Source organism: Chiloscyllium punctatum, chromosome 36, assembly GCF_047496795.1.
Source record: "Chiloscyllium punctatum isolate Juve2018m chromosome 36, sChiPun1.3, whole genome shotgun sequence".
In the NCBI taxonomy this organism is placed as follows: Eukaryota; Metazoa; Chordata; class Chondrichthyes; order Orectolobiformes; family Hemiscylliidae; genus Chiloscyllium; species Chiloscyllium punctatum.
In genome coordinates, this window is record NC_092774.1 from 61,283,863 (window position 1) to 61,300,032 (window position 16,170).

The 16,170-nt window shown below is 45.8% G+C and overlaps 1 non-coding gene across 1 annotated transcript; it reads right to left on the bottom strand.

Annotated features, from left to right (window-relative positions):
- Positions 1-11,634: 11,634 nt before the first annotated feature.
- Positions 11,635-11,706, bottom strand: trnaa-cgc (transfer RNA alanine (anticodon CGC)). Its single transcript has one exon. It is a non-coding gene; the product is annotated as a tRNA-Ala (tRNA).
- Positions 11,707-16,170: the final 4,464 nt, after the last annotated feature.

Genomic DNA, 16,170 nt, shown 5'->3' on the forward strand with positions numbered 1-16,170 from the left:
CCCAGCTTTAAGACCATAATACACAGGAGCAGGATGAGGCCATTTGGCCCATCGAGTCTGCTCCACCAGTCGATCATGGCTGATATGTTTCTCCATCCCATTCTGCTGCTCTCTCCTCATAACCCTTGACCCCTTACTAATCAAGAACCTGTCTCTGTCTTAAATGCCCTCAATGACTTGGCATCCTCAACCCTTCTCCGAGTGGAAACATCATCTCCACGTCCACACTATCCAGTCATACAGTAGCACAGCGCTGCCTGACCCACTGTGATCTCCAGCATTTGTTGTTTTCAGGAAGGATTCCAGCATCTACAACAACGCGCTTCTAAATTTTGTACCCAGTTGGTTAGCGCTCCCTGGACCCCGTGAGATTTAACCTTACTCAACAATCCACTGTGCAGTACAATTAACAAAGTTCCCAGCCCCCACCTCTTTCCGCACACATGGGCAGCATGATGGATCAGTGGTTCGCACTGCTGCCTTACAGCACCAGGGATCCGCTTTCGATTCCAGCCTTGGGGCGACTGTCTGTGTGGAGTTTGCACATTCTCCCTGCCGTGTCTGCTGGGTTTCCTCCGGGTGCTCTGGTTTCCTCCCAAAATCTAATGATGTGCAGTTTCGGGAGAAGTGGCCATACTAAATGGGCCCATAGTGTGCAGGAAGTGTAGTGGAATGGGATAGGGGAAAGTGTCCACATGGGTTACGCATTGGATGGTCGATGTGGACTTGTTGGGCTGAATGGCGTGTTTCCACATTGCAGGAATTCTACGTGGCATTCCCCCAACTCCAGAGTCTCAGCACTCTTTGGTTTTCCCATGGACAGTGTGTTGGAGGGAAACAATGTTTTACACGGGAGTAAGGTTCTGTGAGTGTGAAGCTAAAAGTAAACGCAGTGCATTGCTTGAGCTGTTTTCCCCGGTATACCAGAGGCTGAGGGGTAATCTTACAGTCGTTTATAGAATCATGAGAGGCATGGATAGAATAAATAGGCAAGGTCATTTCCCTGTGATGGGAAAAGTCCAGAACAGGACGATATTATGTTTGGGTTGAGGGAGGCAAGTGTAAGGAATGATCTGCCGGAGGAAGTGGTGGATGTAGGTCCAATTATAACAGTTAAAAGGCATCTGGATGGGTATATGAATAGGAAGAGTTCAGAGGGATATGGGCCAAGTGCTGGTAAATGAGACGAGATTAATTTAGGCTATCTGGTCGGCATGGATGAGTTGGACTGAAGGACCTGTTTTTGTTCTGTGTATCTCCATGACTCTGGCTTGCCCGTAATGTTTGCCCTGCCTGTATGTTCAGTTTCTGTCTGGTGTCGGTGACAATGCCTTGATATCTCATTTCCTCCATCCGCCCACTTCCACCTCCCCAGATGTTAACCATTTCGTGTCTGGTTGTTTCTCAAGAAGCTGCATTGAAGGTTCATCCTGAATTGACACTTTTTTTTGCTTCCCAAAATCAGACTTACTCACTCCTAAATGTCGTGAAAGATACTAACTCTCAGATGGAGGTATCCAAAAGTCAGAGGTGTCTATCTTGATGTTTTCACTTTTCGGTCTCTGTAAGATCCTGAATCAGTAACGTCGGGAGAATCAGTTTGAGTGGAGTGAGAATAGAGGGGTGAGAGGGGGTGGGATGGTGCTTTCAATTTTGTCTAAAAAGAAAAGAAGGTTCTGCAGAAAGTAGAATGGCTTGTTTGGAATTTCTAACCTGGACTGACAGTAATGACTTTTGTAATCTCTTTTTACAGATTATTTGAAGAACTGAAGACGGAAGTTTCAAAGTCAATAGATGAAGAGCTTTGCCTGAAACATTGACTCTGCTGCTCCTCAGATGCTGCCTGATCTGCTGTGCTTTGACTCTGACTCTCCAGCATTTGCAGTCCTCAATTTCACGTCAATGTCTGGCAGTCACTGAATCTATCGGGACTATAACAATTTTCGACTATGATTCTGTGAGAAGGAACCAAGCTTTTTGGTTCCTCTTTCAGTACGTTTTCAGCATCAGTGAGACTGGTAGAAAGACCCGACTATTGCAGCACTCTGATTATGGAGCCAGTAAAAGTTATACAGACTGGGAAATGGAATTCACGGCAGGGAGGTGCTGTACACGCGGTTGGGTGCAGCTGATGCTTCGGTCATGGAGAAACCCAAGGAATCCCATCCCGTGGAGAAACGATGAAAATGTGGCAACTGTGGGAAAGGCATCAGTTTCCCATCTGACCTGGAGACTCATGGGCGCCGTCACACCGGGGTGAGACTGTTCTCCTGCCCTGAGTGCGGGAAGACCTTCAGCAGTTCCTACTTTCTGCAGAGGCACCAGGGGGTCCACCCAGGCGAGAGGCCATTCTCCTGCCCCGAATGCGGGAAGGCCTTCAGCTATTCCTCCTTCCGACTGACCCACCGCCGGGTCCACATATTGGAGAAGCCCTTCAGCTGCTCCAAGTCTGGGAATGCCTTCAGCGATACCTCTGCCCTGCTGAGGCAACAGCGGGTCCACACCGGGGAGAGCCCGTTCTCCTGCCTCAAGTGTGGGAAGGGCTTTACCCAGGCATCTCACCTTCGGGTCCATACGGGGGAGAGGCCCTTCCCCTGCCCAGAGTGCGGAAGGCCTTCAGCAATTCCTCCCAACTGCTGAGGCACAGGTGGGGCCATACCGGGTAGAGGCCGTTCACCTGCCCCGAGTGGAAGCGGAGGTTCTCATCATTCTGCACCCTGCAGAAGCGCCAGCGGGCACACCAGTTCTCCCAACAATCTGATTCTGCTGGTGAAACTGCTGTGGGTCACTGAGAGGACTGAACCCCTGCACATTCAGACAGTGCTTATAATGGGAGAGTCAGTCGGATTTTTTTGTTTTATGCCGTTGTGCTCCCCCACCCCTGCAACTTTGCTTCCAGTGGGAGCAGTTGCTCATTGAGGCCAGGCGCTGTTCTCTTCAGTTTTTTTTTATCCAGTTAAACAATTCTTGACTCTGACTACGAACGAGCTCCAGTCTGTAAGAAATAGCTGAATACTTCAGGGTGTCCATTCGCATTCAGCAGTGACTTAGAAATTGTATTTACGGTTATGTGCCTGTGAACAACTCATCATTGAAGGATTGCCTAACGGCTTGGCAATCCATTGTTGGAAAGTGTTTGCTTGAATTGATAATTTTAAAAATTCTCTTCCTTAATTTACCCTTTAAGTTTCTGCCTCTGAGATGGTGGAGGACTTGATCAAAGGGATTAAATCATTGCTATTAACTGGATTATCTTGTTTAACTTTGCCTGAGTAAATTTGTGGTATTCGTAATTGTTTGTTTTTGTTTAAATTATAATTCTGGTGTGCAAGATCTGTTCATCAAGTGTGGTTCTCTTGATAAAACTGCTGTGGGTCACTCCCAGTACTGAGCCCCTGTGATTTCTGACAGTGTGTGTGAAGTGGGAGTGTCAGTGGGCTTTTTTGTTTTATGCCCTTGCCCCACCTAGCCCCGCTGCCAACTGATTCCATTGGGCGTTGCTGCTTGTTGAGCCCAGGAGCTGTTCTCTCGAGATTCTACTGTCCAGTTAAAGAATTGTTGGCTCTTGCTGGGAATGAGTCCCAGCCTGTAAAAAAATGGCTGAATACTTTGGGGTGTCTATTCACATTCAGTAGTGACTTTTAAATTAGATTTACAGTTACGTGTCTGTGAAACAGTCATAGTCCAAGGATTGCACAAAGGTTTGGCAATACATTGTTGGAAACTGTTTGCTTGAATTGGTCAGTTAAAAAAAAAATTATTTCTTAATTTTCCGCTTAAGTTTCAGTCTCTGAGATGGTGGGGGAATTTGATCAAAGGGTTTGAATCATTGCTATTAATTAGATTATCTTCTTTAACTTTGCCCTAGAAAATTTGCCATATTTATAATTGTTGGTTTTTGTTTAAATTACCATGTTGATGTGCAAGATCTGTTCTTCATCAAGTCTGGTTCGGAACAGTTGAGAAATTGAGGGATATTGCATGTTTTAATTTCACTGTGTTGTGTATCTAGTGGCAGTGACATTCATTTGTATTGGGTTGCTTACCCTTCGTTGTAGTGTCTTCCACCCCAACTATTCACTATGGTGGTGAGTTCCACAGTCTCACCACACTCTGAGGTTTTTCATGAAATCCTTAGTAGAGAATTGTAAAGGAAAATGTTGACGAGGGCAGAATATCGGGTCTTAACTGCAAAAGGCAGGAAGACATTCGACAAAGTAAAATCATGACTATGTCGGGACAAATAAGGAACTTTGACAGCAATGAAGAGGTCACACGTCAGAGTTCAAGATAATGGTCGTGACAAAAAGAAAAAGTACTCTTCAGATATTGGATATAGTAATTAAGCAAGTTTCTAGATGCTGTAGTTGGTTGAATACGATAAGGTAAAAGATGAAATAACCAAAACCACGAATGTAATTTGATGTCGGTCACCAGAAAGCAAGTGTATACTGTTGATTGATATAGGCCAATTGCGTGCAAGTAGGCCATTCAGACCATCGAGTCAACATTGACTGACCGTCCCACCCAGACCCAGTTCGTTACCCAATCCCTGTAACCCTGCATCTTCCATGGTCAATCTACCCTCAACTGCACGTCCTTTGGACTGTGAAGGAGGCTAGAGCATCAGAGGAAACCCACGCAGACACAAGGGGAGAATGCGGAAACTCCACACAGACAGTCGGCCCGAGAGTGGGATCAAACCCAGGTCACTGAAGCCGTGAGGCAGCAGTGCTAACCACCGTGCCACCACCACATGCTGCTATCTTAAAAAGTGAATTTCAAAGACTCGAGAACACTTGTGAGAAAAACAAAACTCTCCTGTCTTAAATGAGAGACTAGTCTCTGGCTAGAATTGAGTTGACATTACATTTACATTAAGTCCTCTCCAGATGTTATACAGCTGCATCGGATCATCTATTTCTTCTAAACTCAAACTGATACAAGCCCAGCCTGACATCCCCTTGTCCCCGATTATAAGTTGAGTAAATGAGCGACCCTATACCTCACCGGCATGACAAAGAATGACCTCATTCCAAGTTGACCTTAACTGTGTAACCTCTTGACCCCCACGCCACAATGTGGTCAGCCACAACTCAGCCCTGAACGAGAGCAGAGGAACTGACCAGACAGCAGTGAGGTGGACATTGCATTCCCACAGAATATTATTCACATGAGAATGTTGTTCAGCTCACAGTCGGATCACTGCAGGGACTATGTCTCCTGTCATTTAAATGTCTTTGATCCAAATAACAGTCTAGTTTTGTTGGACATTGTGTGTGTTTTATCTGTGTTTCACTTCATGATTTTCTGTTGCTGTCATTCCCATTAGGATGTGTGAATTCAGTACCAGATAATACTTCAACTCTGAATTTCCCTTGAGGATTGGTGTAGAACGTACTAAGTGCCAGTCAGAATGGAAGAAGCTCCACTGTTTATTTAACCCTCTGCTGTCAATGTACTGGGACTGTATGAATGGGGAAGTGTAGAGGAAGTTTTACTCTGTATCTAACCCAATGCTGTTTCTGTCTTGACAGTGTTTGTTGGGGACAGTGTTGAGGTAGCTTCACTTGAAATTGAAGAGTAGAGGAAGCTTTATTCTGATTGTCATCCCATGCTGTCCTTGTCCTGGGAGGTTTAGATGGCATCGAGAATTGAAGTGAATGCAGACTTGGCTGTGGGAGTGGAGGGTACTTCTACCTGAGCACACCCATCTTTGAGATTGCTGTGCTGATCAAGACAATCTCAGACACCTTCATGCACTTTTCCAACCAACCACAGAGTGGTTAAGGATGGGTATAAATGCTGGCATTGCCAGCGATGCCCACACCCCATGCATGAATAAATACTTTCTGTTTAAAAGTTACATTCACGTTCCAAACCCTCTAATGTATGATTACTTACATGGAAAATTCCTGTCTGCTGGAATTTCATTTTAAAACATAGGAATGTGTCAACCATGTAGAAATATAACAAGAACAACAAATTGAGAATTTAACAGGTAATGAGCAGGACCAGAATGCTGAGTCAGCCTGACCCCCAAGGCTGAGAGAGTTCTCCCAGATGTTGAACATTACTCACCCTGTGACATTATGACTACACTGTTGTTTCCCATTCTTTGCTATTTTGTGTTTGCTGTTCACGTCTTTGTCCTCTGATGTTTGTGAAATTGAACCTGTTTAAAAGATTGCCCTAAATTTGCCCCTTTGACCAAGTCTTTGGTCACCTGTCCTAATCTGTGCTCCGAAGTTGTGATTTTTAAAAGAATTCTCATTATGTTCATGTGAAGCACTTTGAGATAGTTAACTGTACCACAGGTATTATTTGAATGCAGCTTGTGTCCCTATCTTAATATCTGAAAGTACAGGGTCATATTTTAAATGTAGAAGACAAAAATGAGGATGATTTCTTTTCTTTCTGAGGGTTGTGTGTCTTCTTCAAAAGGCAATGGATTCAAAATCTTTAAGGCAGAGGTAGATAGGTTCTTGATAACCAAGTGGATGAAAGATTGTCGGGGATGTGTTGGAATGTAGAGTTGAGGTTGAATTCAGATCAGCCATGATTTTATTGAATGTTGCAGCAGGCTCGAAGTGCCGAGTGACCTACTCCCGCCCATTATATGTTTGTATTAAGCAGTCTGTGTCTCCCCTCTTATAGCTATGAAGAACTGGGTCATTCCTTTCCAATATTGCCCCTTGTAGACAGTTAATTGAACACCAGATGGCCCCCTATTGGGAGCAGGCACATTGTAGCAATTGCAGTATTTCTTGTGTTAATTTTGTTGCTTCTTACTCAGTGTTGCTGAGAATCTTCGAAATAAAAACCAAACCACTTCTATTATTATCGCACCAATGGAAGTGTTGGTTTGGATGTAACATTGTTGAATTAGCCATTCCCATCTTTTCCAGAATTCTGTGTTTAAAGCCCTCGAGTCTGGTTTCCACACCTGAAACAGTTCTTATCAAGGTCATGTTTGACATCCTTTGTAACGGTGACAGGGATAAACATTCCCTCGTCGACCTGCGGACAGCCTTGATCAAGGTTAATGACAGTACTGACCGTCTCCAGCATCACTGTATCCTCTGGGAGGGTCTGCTTTTAGCGTCTTCCGTTCTGATTTGTTTAACCGTAGCTGCTGGTGTTGGCATCTATACTGATGATATCCAACTGTGCCTGAACACCACTTCTCTCCCAACTCCTCTATGATTCATAATTTACCAATAATTTATCTGAATGTCTGCCCAATTTCCAGCATTGGATAACCATAGATATTCCCTTAGTTAAATATTGTGAAGCGTGAAGTCATTGTTTTAGTCCCCAAGTTCGACCTGAGCCCCCGTTCCCCCCCCCCCCACCCCAGCAACTCTGTTGACAGCCTTCATGTCACATTTAAAACTAGGATTGAGAGATTCGTGAAGAGTCGGGGGATGAACAGTTACAGGAAAAGGGCAGGAAAGTGAATGTGGGGAATGCCAGATCACCCAGAATCCTACTGAATGGAGAAGCAGGCTCAAGGGGCTGAATGGCATATTCCTGTTCCTATTTCTTATCGTTCCCGAGCCCTTACCTCTGATACAGGACACTGACTTCAGTGTGTGCCATTACTGAGAGTGCTGATGTTCCCTTGTGTAATATCAACAACTTAGCAGCTGCTGAAACCTCTTGCTCCTTAGTTACCTCTAAACACAATATGCCAATGTGTTCAGGGGAGGTGATGGCCGACTTTATTGTCACCAGACTATTCACCCAGGTAATGTTCTGGGGACCTGCATTCAAAACCTGCCACGGCAGATGGTGAAATCTGAATTCAATATAAATCTGGAATTAAGAGCCTAATGATGAAATCGTTGTGGTTTGTTGTAAAAACTTATCTGGTTTCCTGCTGTCGGAAACTGGTCTGATCTACATGTGATTCAGATCAACTGTCAGATGGTTGAATCTTCACTGCCCTTTCAATCAAAACCTCCACGATAACCTCTCTACTTTTATACTCCATTTAAAGACCAATCTCCCTTTTGCCGTCCCTATGTTCCCAGAAGCAGGATTGTGGATCAGATTAAAGTAGGTCCTATGTCTCTGATTACATCCGTACATAAGGCAGTGAAGAAAGGTTTCAGCACACTAACCTTCATCAGTTCGGGAATTGAGTACAGATGTTGGCAAGTTATGTTGTAGTTATACAGGATGTTGAGGAAGCTGCACCTGGAATATTGTGATCAGTTTTGGTCCCCTTGGTGTTCTGACTTCTGACTTCTTCAACTTTGAGTTTGTGTTGACCTTGATGGGATACTTTGTCCAACCCAGCATGTTTAAACAGTATCGCTCAGAGGGATTCATTTGAAACATTTGAGGAGGTAAGCGCCACAAGATTGAACTATTCAAAGTTACTTGGACTTTATTTTAAACTTTCATCAGGACCAGTAGTCAGAGACACATACAGCGTGGAAACAGACCCTTTGGTCCAACTTTTCCATGCTGACCTGAAATCCTAAATTTATCTACTCACATTTGACAGCACCTGACCGATATACTCTGGCAGCTCATTTCATATAAGTACCACCCTCTGCATGAAGAAGTTGTCTCTTTATATATTTCGCCTCTTACCCTAAACCTATGCCCTCTAGTTCTGGGCTCCCCCATCCCAGGGAAAATACCTTGTCTATTACCCTGTCCATGCCTCTCATGAATTTGTAACCTCTATTCGGTCACTCCTCTGCCTCTGATGCTCTTGTGATAACAGCCCCAGCCTATTCAGACTCTCCCTGTCGCTCAAACCCTCTCACCCCCAGCAACATTCCATAAATCGATTCTCATAGAGAAGTAACGTTTCAGTCCTGAAGAATGGTTAATACCCAAAACGCTGACTACTCCACATCCTGGTGCTGCCTGGCTTGCTGTATTCTCCCAACCTCCTGCTTGCCTACTTCGGGTTGCAACATGTCGTGGCTCAGCCTCACAGCGCCAGGGACCCAGGTTTGATTCCAGCCTTGGCTAGCTGTCTGTGAGGAGTTTGCACATTCTCCCAGTGTCTGCGTGGGTTTTCTCTGGGTGGTCCTGTCCAAAGATGTGCAGGTCATGTGAATTGGCCATGCTGTATTGCGCATAGAGTTATGTGCATTAGTCAGAGAGAAATGGGTCTGGGGGCGTTACTCTTCAGAGGGTCACTTCTGGACTTATCGGGACAAATGGCCTGTTTCCACACTGTAGTGAATCTCATCTGAAATTTTTTTTTACTCTAACGAATGGCAGAGTAGACTCGAAGGGCCGAATGGCCGAACTTCTGCTCCGATGATCTTGCGGTCTAAGGTTTCTCTGGATCATTTCATTGCCAATGTGCAGTCCCGAGCTCAATGAGCAGCAGTGTCCTCTCAAAGCAAAGCTCATAGGATCGAAGAACTCCTACAGTGTGGAAACAGGTCCTTCAGCCCAACATATCTGCACTGATCCTCCGAAGAGTAACCCAGTCAGATCCATTTTCCTATCCTCCACAAATTGCACGCAGACCCCCAAGGGTAGAATTCATCCTGAGTTCCTGGTGCCATGAGGCAGCAGTGCTACGCACTGAGTCACCTTGACGCCACTGAGCCACCGTGAGGTTGTGGTTGTGGGGTCTGGTGGAGGCAATTGCAGTCCAGCAGAAAACAAAAACAGCTCACCTACTCTTCCACTGCACCCACTGTCAGAAGTGTCAGGAGGTTTAGTCCATGGGGTGACCCAAGGCAGAACACCGGTGGGATCTGATTGCTGGTAGTGTTGGTGCCCCCGCTGGTGCTTCCACAAGTTGATGGAAAACATGAATCACTTCCCACACTCGGGCCAGCTGAAGGGCCTCTCCCCGCTGTGGACACACTGGTGCTTCAACAGGGCGGAGGGGCGGGTAAAGCCCTTCCCGCACTCGGGGCAGGAAAATGGCTTCTCTCCAGTGTGGACGGATTGGTGGTTAAGCAGGGCTGAGGAATTGCTGAAGGCCTTCCTTCACTTAGGGCAACTGAACGAACTCTCCCTCATGTGGACCCACCAGTGGGCCAGCAGGTCAGAGGAAAGAGCAAAGCCCTTCCTGCACTCGGGGCAGAAGGACGGTCTCTCCTCGGCGTGGACCCACTGGTGTCTCAGCAGGTGGGAAGAACTGCAGAAGGCCATCTCGCACTTCGGGCCGGAGAACAGCCGTCCCTGGCGTGGGCCAACTGGTCCGTCAGCATTGCAGAGGAATCACTTAATCCCTTCCCGCACTCAGGACAGCAGAAGGGCCTCTCCCCTATGTGGACCCATTGGTGCTTCACAACCCTTTCAAATTTCACATTATCCTTCTGATAGGAGGGAGACCAGAATTGCACACAATATTCCAAAATTATTCCACAATATTCCAATGCCCTGTACAGCCACAACATAACTTCCCAACTCCAACACTCATTCAGAGGATTGGGAAAGTTTTCAAAACCCACAAAATAAAATAGGACAGGATGGAAGGACAAACCGAATTTTTGAGAGTGAGCTTGAAAGCATCAATGAGAAATTGGCGGACTGGGTTTATTGGGTACCCTTTCTCCTTAAATACACGATATACGTCTTTCTCTTCTGCTCTTCGTCGTTTCTCTGTGCTGCAGTGTGTACTGGCTCGTTGAAATAATGTCCTGCTGCAGCTTCGTTTGTGGGTGTTGGGATGATTGCTTCTGTGATTAAGTACTTGGTTTGTGTGTGTTATTTTTCTGTAGACGCTCGTTTGAAGTTCCCAATTGACTGTTCGCTCTACTGTGACATCTAGGAATGGCACTTTGTTGCTGTTCTCCTCCTCTTCAAACCAGGAGCCCCCCTCAGGCCATAGTCTCACCACTTGGAACACCAATATACAGACTAGTCAAAGACCCCCACAGACGACTAAAACACCAAGTCGAAGATTCGCACCATTCCAGTTACTCTATCCAAGAACTCTTGAACACCAAAGACACCAAGGTAGAAGAGGATGGAATAATGTTGTCCTTTGACATAACAGCCCTGTTCACATCCATTAACATTCACGTGGCCAAAGAAAACTGAAGACACGACTCGAAGAACCAAAGACACAAACACCAAACAGCACCAACTTCATCAGCAAAGATAACACTATCACGCTCGTGGAGCTGTGCCTTACCACCCACTTCATATTCAGTTACAAGCCCTACAAACAAATCAACGAAACCACCAGTATCAGGATTCCTAGCAGAAGTAATAACGCAGAGACTCGAACAAACAGCCCTTTCAACGACCCAATCCAAACTTTGGGTCCGCTACAGCAATGATACTTTTGTCATCAGAAAATGAAACCAATTAGAAGAAACATACAACACCATCAATAATATCCTGACTGTCATAAAATTCACAAAAGAGGAGAACAACAACAAGGTGTTATTTCTAGATGTCACAGTAGAGCGAACAGTCAATGGTAAATTCAAAACAGCCTCTACAGGAAAGCAACACACGCGAAACAAGTACTTTACTACAGAAGCAAGCATCCCTGCACATACAAACAAATCTGCATCAGGATGCTATTTCAACAATCCACGACACACTGCAGCACCCAGGAACTATGAAGATCAGTGAATAACTGTACAGCGCATTTAAGAAGATTTAGTAGCCAACAGACACGGAAACGATTGCTTCCCTAACCGGGAATCGAACCCGGGCCGCGGCGGTGCGAGCGCCGAATCCTAACCACTAGACCACCAGGGAGACATGCGTGCCCCTCGGTAGCTCTACTGAGAATTGCTTCGCTGCCCGGGAATCGAATCCGTGCCGCGATGGTGAGACGACTTTCACCTGTACATCCACGAATGTAATTTTTTGTATCCATTGCTCCCGATGCGATCTCTACAACTTTGGGGAGACTGGAGAGTCAAGTCACATCTCCGGGACACCGGTACCAATCAACCCCATCGTCCTATGCCCAACATTTCAACCCCCCCCTCCCCCACTCTACCAAGGACATACACGTCCTGGGCCTGCTTCAACGCCACTCCCTCCCCACCCGACGCCTGGAGGAAGAACACCTCATCTTCCACCTCAGAACACTTCAACCCCAGGGCATCAATGTGGACTTCACCAGTTTCCTCATTTCCCCTCCCCGCACCTTACTTCAGTTTTAAACTTCCAGCTCAACACTGACCTCATGACCTGTCCTACTTGCCAAGCTCCCTTCCCACCTATCCGCTCCACTCTCCTCTGTGACCTATCACCTCCATACCCACCACCATTCACCTATTTTACTCTTTGCTACCTTCGCCCCAGCACACCCCCCATCCCCAATTTACCTCTCCAACCTAGAGGCTGGGATGAGATAAGGAAGATATTTTCAGCCAAAACGAATCGACACTGACTGGACAGCCATTTAAAATCACCCCTGTCAGCCCAGGATGGAAGGTCCGAAGGGATGAACATTTTTCTTATTTCCTGAAGATTTACAAAGCTGAGACTGGGTTTTGGTGTTTGTTCCCTTTCCACTCCCAGGAGCCGCAGTGGTTGGGGCGGTGAGTTGCGGAAAGTGAAATGTGCCCATGAGCAGCGTGTGGGTCTCTTTCAGCTTCCTCTCCTCTTACAGAGCTGTGACTTGACTCTGATGTTCTCAGGGACACTTACCGACGCGAGACAGTTAAAAGAGTCTCATTCCCGCAGATCGGGAATTCAAACCTTATGCCCGCTTCACGACAATGAGAAAGATTATTTGGGGTGTGTGAAGAAGCTGTGAGCTGCATTTCAAACAGGGAGCTGGAGTCAGATGCGTCATCCATTGCGGCCCCGGCCCTGTGCGGATCTGACACCGCCATGCTGCAGAGTTCTGACATTAACACGGACATGCGCAGCAATGGGAACATTCACAATGTGAACAACCAAAGATAATCACAGTCACTGCTTCCCTTCCATAGTACAACTTTGGGAAGCAGTATCTTTCACTGGCAAATAAAACATATTAATCCTCAGGTGGCTGCTTCATTTCGATCACGACTTCACGCCCCTCACTGTTCTCGTCTTATTTCCAAATACTTGACTCATTGCCTCAAAAGCAGCTCTGTGGATATCTGCTTGTACCACCCTGACAGGCAGTAGGTTGCAGATTCCCGACCAGTCCTAACATGAGTGAAATATCTTTCACCTTCCACTGATTTGAATCTGAAAAAAGAAACCGGGGAACAGTCTCTCTTTCTTTTTGACGACATTTCTCATTTTGTAGTCGGCAGGCTTCACACCTGCGTGGGGAAATCGCAGTTTTTAAATCCTTATGTTCAGCAGCACAAGAAAACTGTAGGTCAGGAATCGTATTTCGAGAGTGGTACTTCCAGCTCTGGTAGTCCTGCTGGGTCACCAGAGAGGGAGGGAGAGAAAATGTCACATCTAAAAAGCAAACCGAGAAGTTTTTGTTTGTTCCGTCAGTTGATTGGGTTCTGCACTCAGATGAGACTGGATACTGACTTTAATGGATCAGAATTGAACACTACAATGGAACACCTTACATTTCAAGAGTGTTGAAAGGGCAAATCAAACTGTAACCTTGGAGAGATATGCTTCCATTTCTAACCTTGGGGAATCCAAATGAGACATTTTTACTGATCACTCCATTTCAGAGTGCTGCTCTTTCATCAGGTGGTCGTGGACAATAAGATCATGATCACAGAATTTATAGCCAAAGGAGTCCACGGTCATGGAGATGTCCTTCACTAAACAATTTTAGATTAAATCTTTCATATGTTAGAATGGGCTTCTGTTCTTTGGTACATTAATCCCAGAACTTGTTTTAAATTACCTTCAAGAACTTCATTTAAATGCAGAGCTTTTTGGACAACAATGCCAGTCTGACTCGATATTGGGACACAGACAGAATTCACACCTAATTTTAGAAAAGTCCTATATTTAAATGACTTTCTGAAATGGCTGATCTTTAACATCATGCTGATGACGTCCTTTTGTTCTTGGCCAATCTGGAGGAGTCCGTTCCTCGATTGATTCAAACAATTAATTTATTTGGCAGTGTTTTGGGCTGCAGGATCAACTTTACAAAATCGGAAGGCGTGCCGATGTGGGGGGAGAATTAGTGGAGGTGCCTGATCATATTTCAAGTAACAATATGCAGAAATACACAGAGAAGGTAAGTGAATGATACGAATAGAGACACACGTTTACTTACTTTGTCGAACCAGCAGAGTGAAGGTGGGCCGCATGGCGTCCGTCTGCGCTGTGACACATGCTGTGATTCAGAGTGAAATCACAGTTCGACCAACAAAATGTGGGAAGTGCGAAAAAAGTTTATATTTACACCGTCTCCATACGTCTGTGAAACAGCATATTACACGACAGCAGTGGAGGTCTTTGACACCAGTTTCGAACGTGTCTCCTTGAGCAGCTTCTCAGATGGCAATGAACCGGTGAAGTTGAAACACATGACTTGCTGTTTTTGTCCATTTCCTGCAGTAAAGAAACCAACAGCCGTGTAACAAAAGACTTTCTGCAGGATTGCTGTGTCAAGACAAATTCTGAACACCAAACAGGCTGCACAAAAATGCACTCATATCAATTTACCTGAAGGAAGAGTCTCCGGTGTCCATTTCTCTCTGTCCCGACAGCACAGCATCTTTCTATCTCTCCGTTAACAGGACCTTTGGAACAAGTTCAAAGTTGCCCATTTCCTACACATGACTGTAACTGACTTCTACTGATTCACGTAATAGTGAGAGAGAGCAGAAGAGTGAATGGGCTCTGCCTTCCACCAGCACAGCTTGTTAGTAGAAACGAAATGGTTCAATTATCCACCAGTGGAGACAGCCTGGCTCCTTGGGACGGGACAAACAGCAGCGTCCTGGGAGCAGGGAGACAGAAAGAGAAGCGGATGGTCTTGAAACTCTTTGCTGCTTATAATTCTGGGAGCAATGTACAATGTATTTCGTACTGAGCAACTCCCAGTTGCTTTTGGAGGCGAGCACTCACATGGTATTTGGCTCGTTGGTCTCGGGGTATGATGCGAGCTTTGGGTTTTCTAGCTTATACAGACGTGTGGGAGGTGCCGGGCTCCAATCCCAGGAGAACCTTAATTTCTTAAATTGACCTGAGCAAAAATGCCGGGTCAGTTTTCTCAAAAAGCCGCTTCGTTAAATCAGATCGGACTGCCTGAATTAGGAATGGGACAGAGGTACCATTGCAGTGAACACGGCGAAGGGAAACACTTGCTCAAAGTGAAAACAAGTATTGCAGAGTTTTTGCCCGCGTAATTCGAATGAATCCTCCACCTGTATTACGCTCAATCCTGAGGGTGTTACTTCAGGAAGCGGGGAAGTGAAGTCATTGCAGACAGCACTGAATTGGTTGAAATGAATGGTGCCGTGCATGAGGAATGTCAGTCATGAAGGTAGATTGGAAAGTTGGGGCAGTTCTCTTTGGTGAACAGAGGGCTGAAAGCTGGTCTGATTGAATTTTCCACGTAAGGAGGGTTTTAGACAGAGGAAATAATGCAATGAAAATGCTCCCAGGCCGAAAAGGATCAAGAACGATTTGGCAGAGATTGAAAGTCATCAGGAAAATAAGCAAAAGTGACATTAGGAAGACCGTTTAAGCACAGGGAGTGGGGTCAGTAAGTTCCTGTATGACAGTGATCAAGGGGTAGATTCAATGGACACAAAAGGGAATTCGGTGGGCATGTTCAATGTAACAATGTGCAGATTTACAGGGAGAAGGCGACAGAATGAGACACTTATTTACATATTGTGTTGAACCAGCAGAGCTAATAGAACATAGAACATAGAACAATACAGCACAGAACAGGCCCTTCGGCCCACGATGTTGTGCCGAACTTCTATCCTAGATTAAGCACCCATCCATGTACCTATCCAAATGCCGCTTAAAGGTCGCCAATGAATCTGACTCTACCACTCCCTCGGGCAGCGCATTCCATGCCCCCACCACTCTCTGGGTAAAGAACCCACCCCTGACATCTCCCATACCTTCCACCCTTCACCTTAAATTTATGTCCCCTTGTAACACTCTGTTGTACCCGGGGAAAAAGTTTCTGACTGTCTACTCTATCTATTCCTCTGATCATCTTATAAACCTCTATCAAGTCACCCCTCATCCTTCGCCGTTCCAACGAGAAAAGGCCGAGAACTCTCAACCTATCCTCGTATGACCTACACTTCATTCCAGGCAACATCCTGG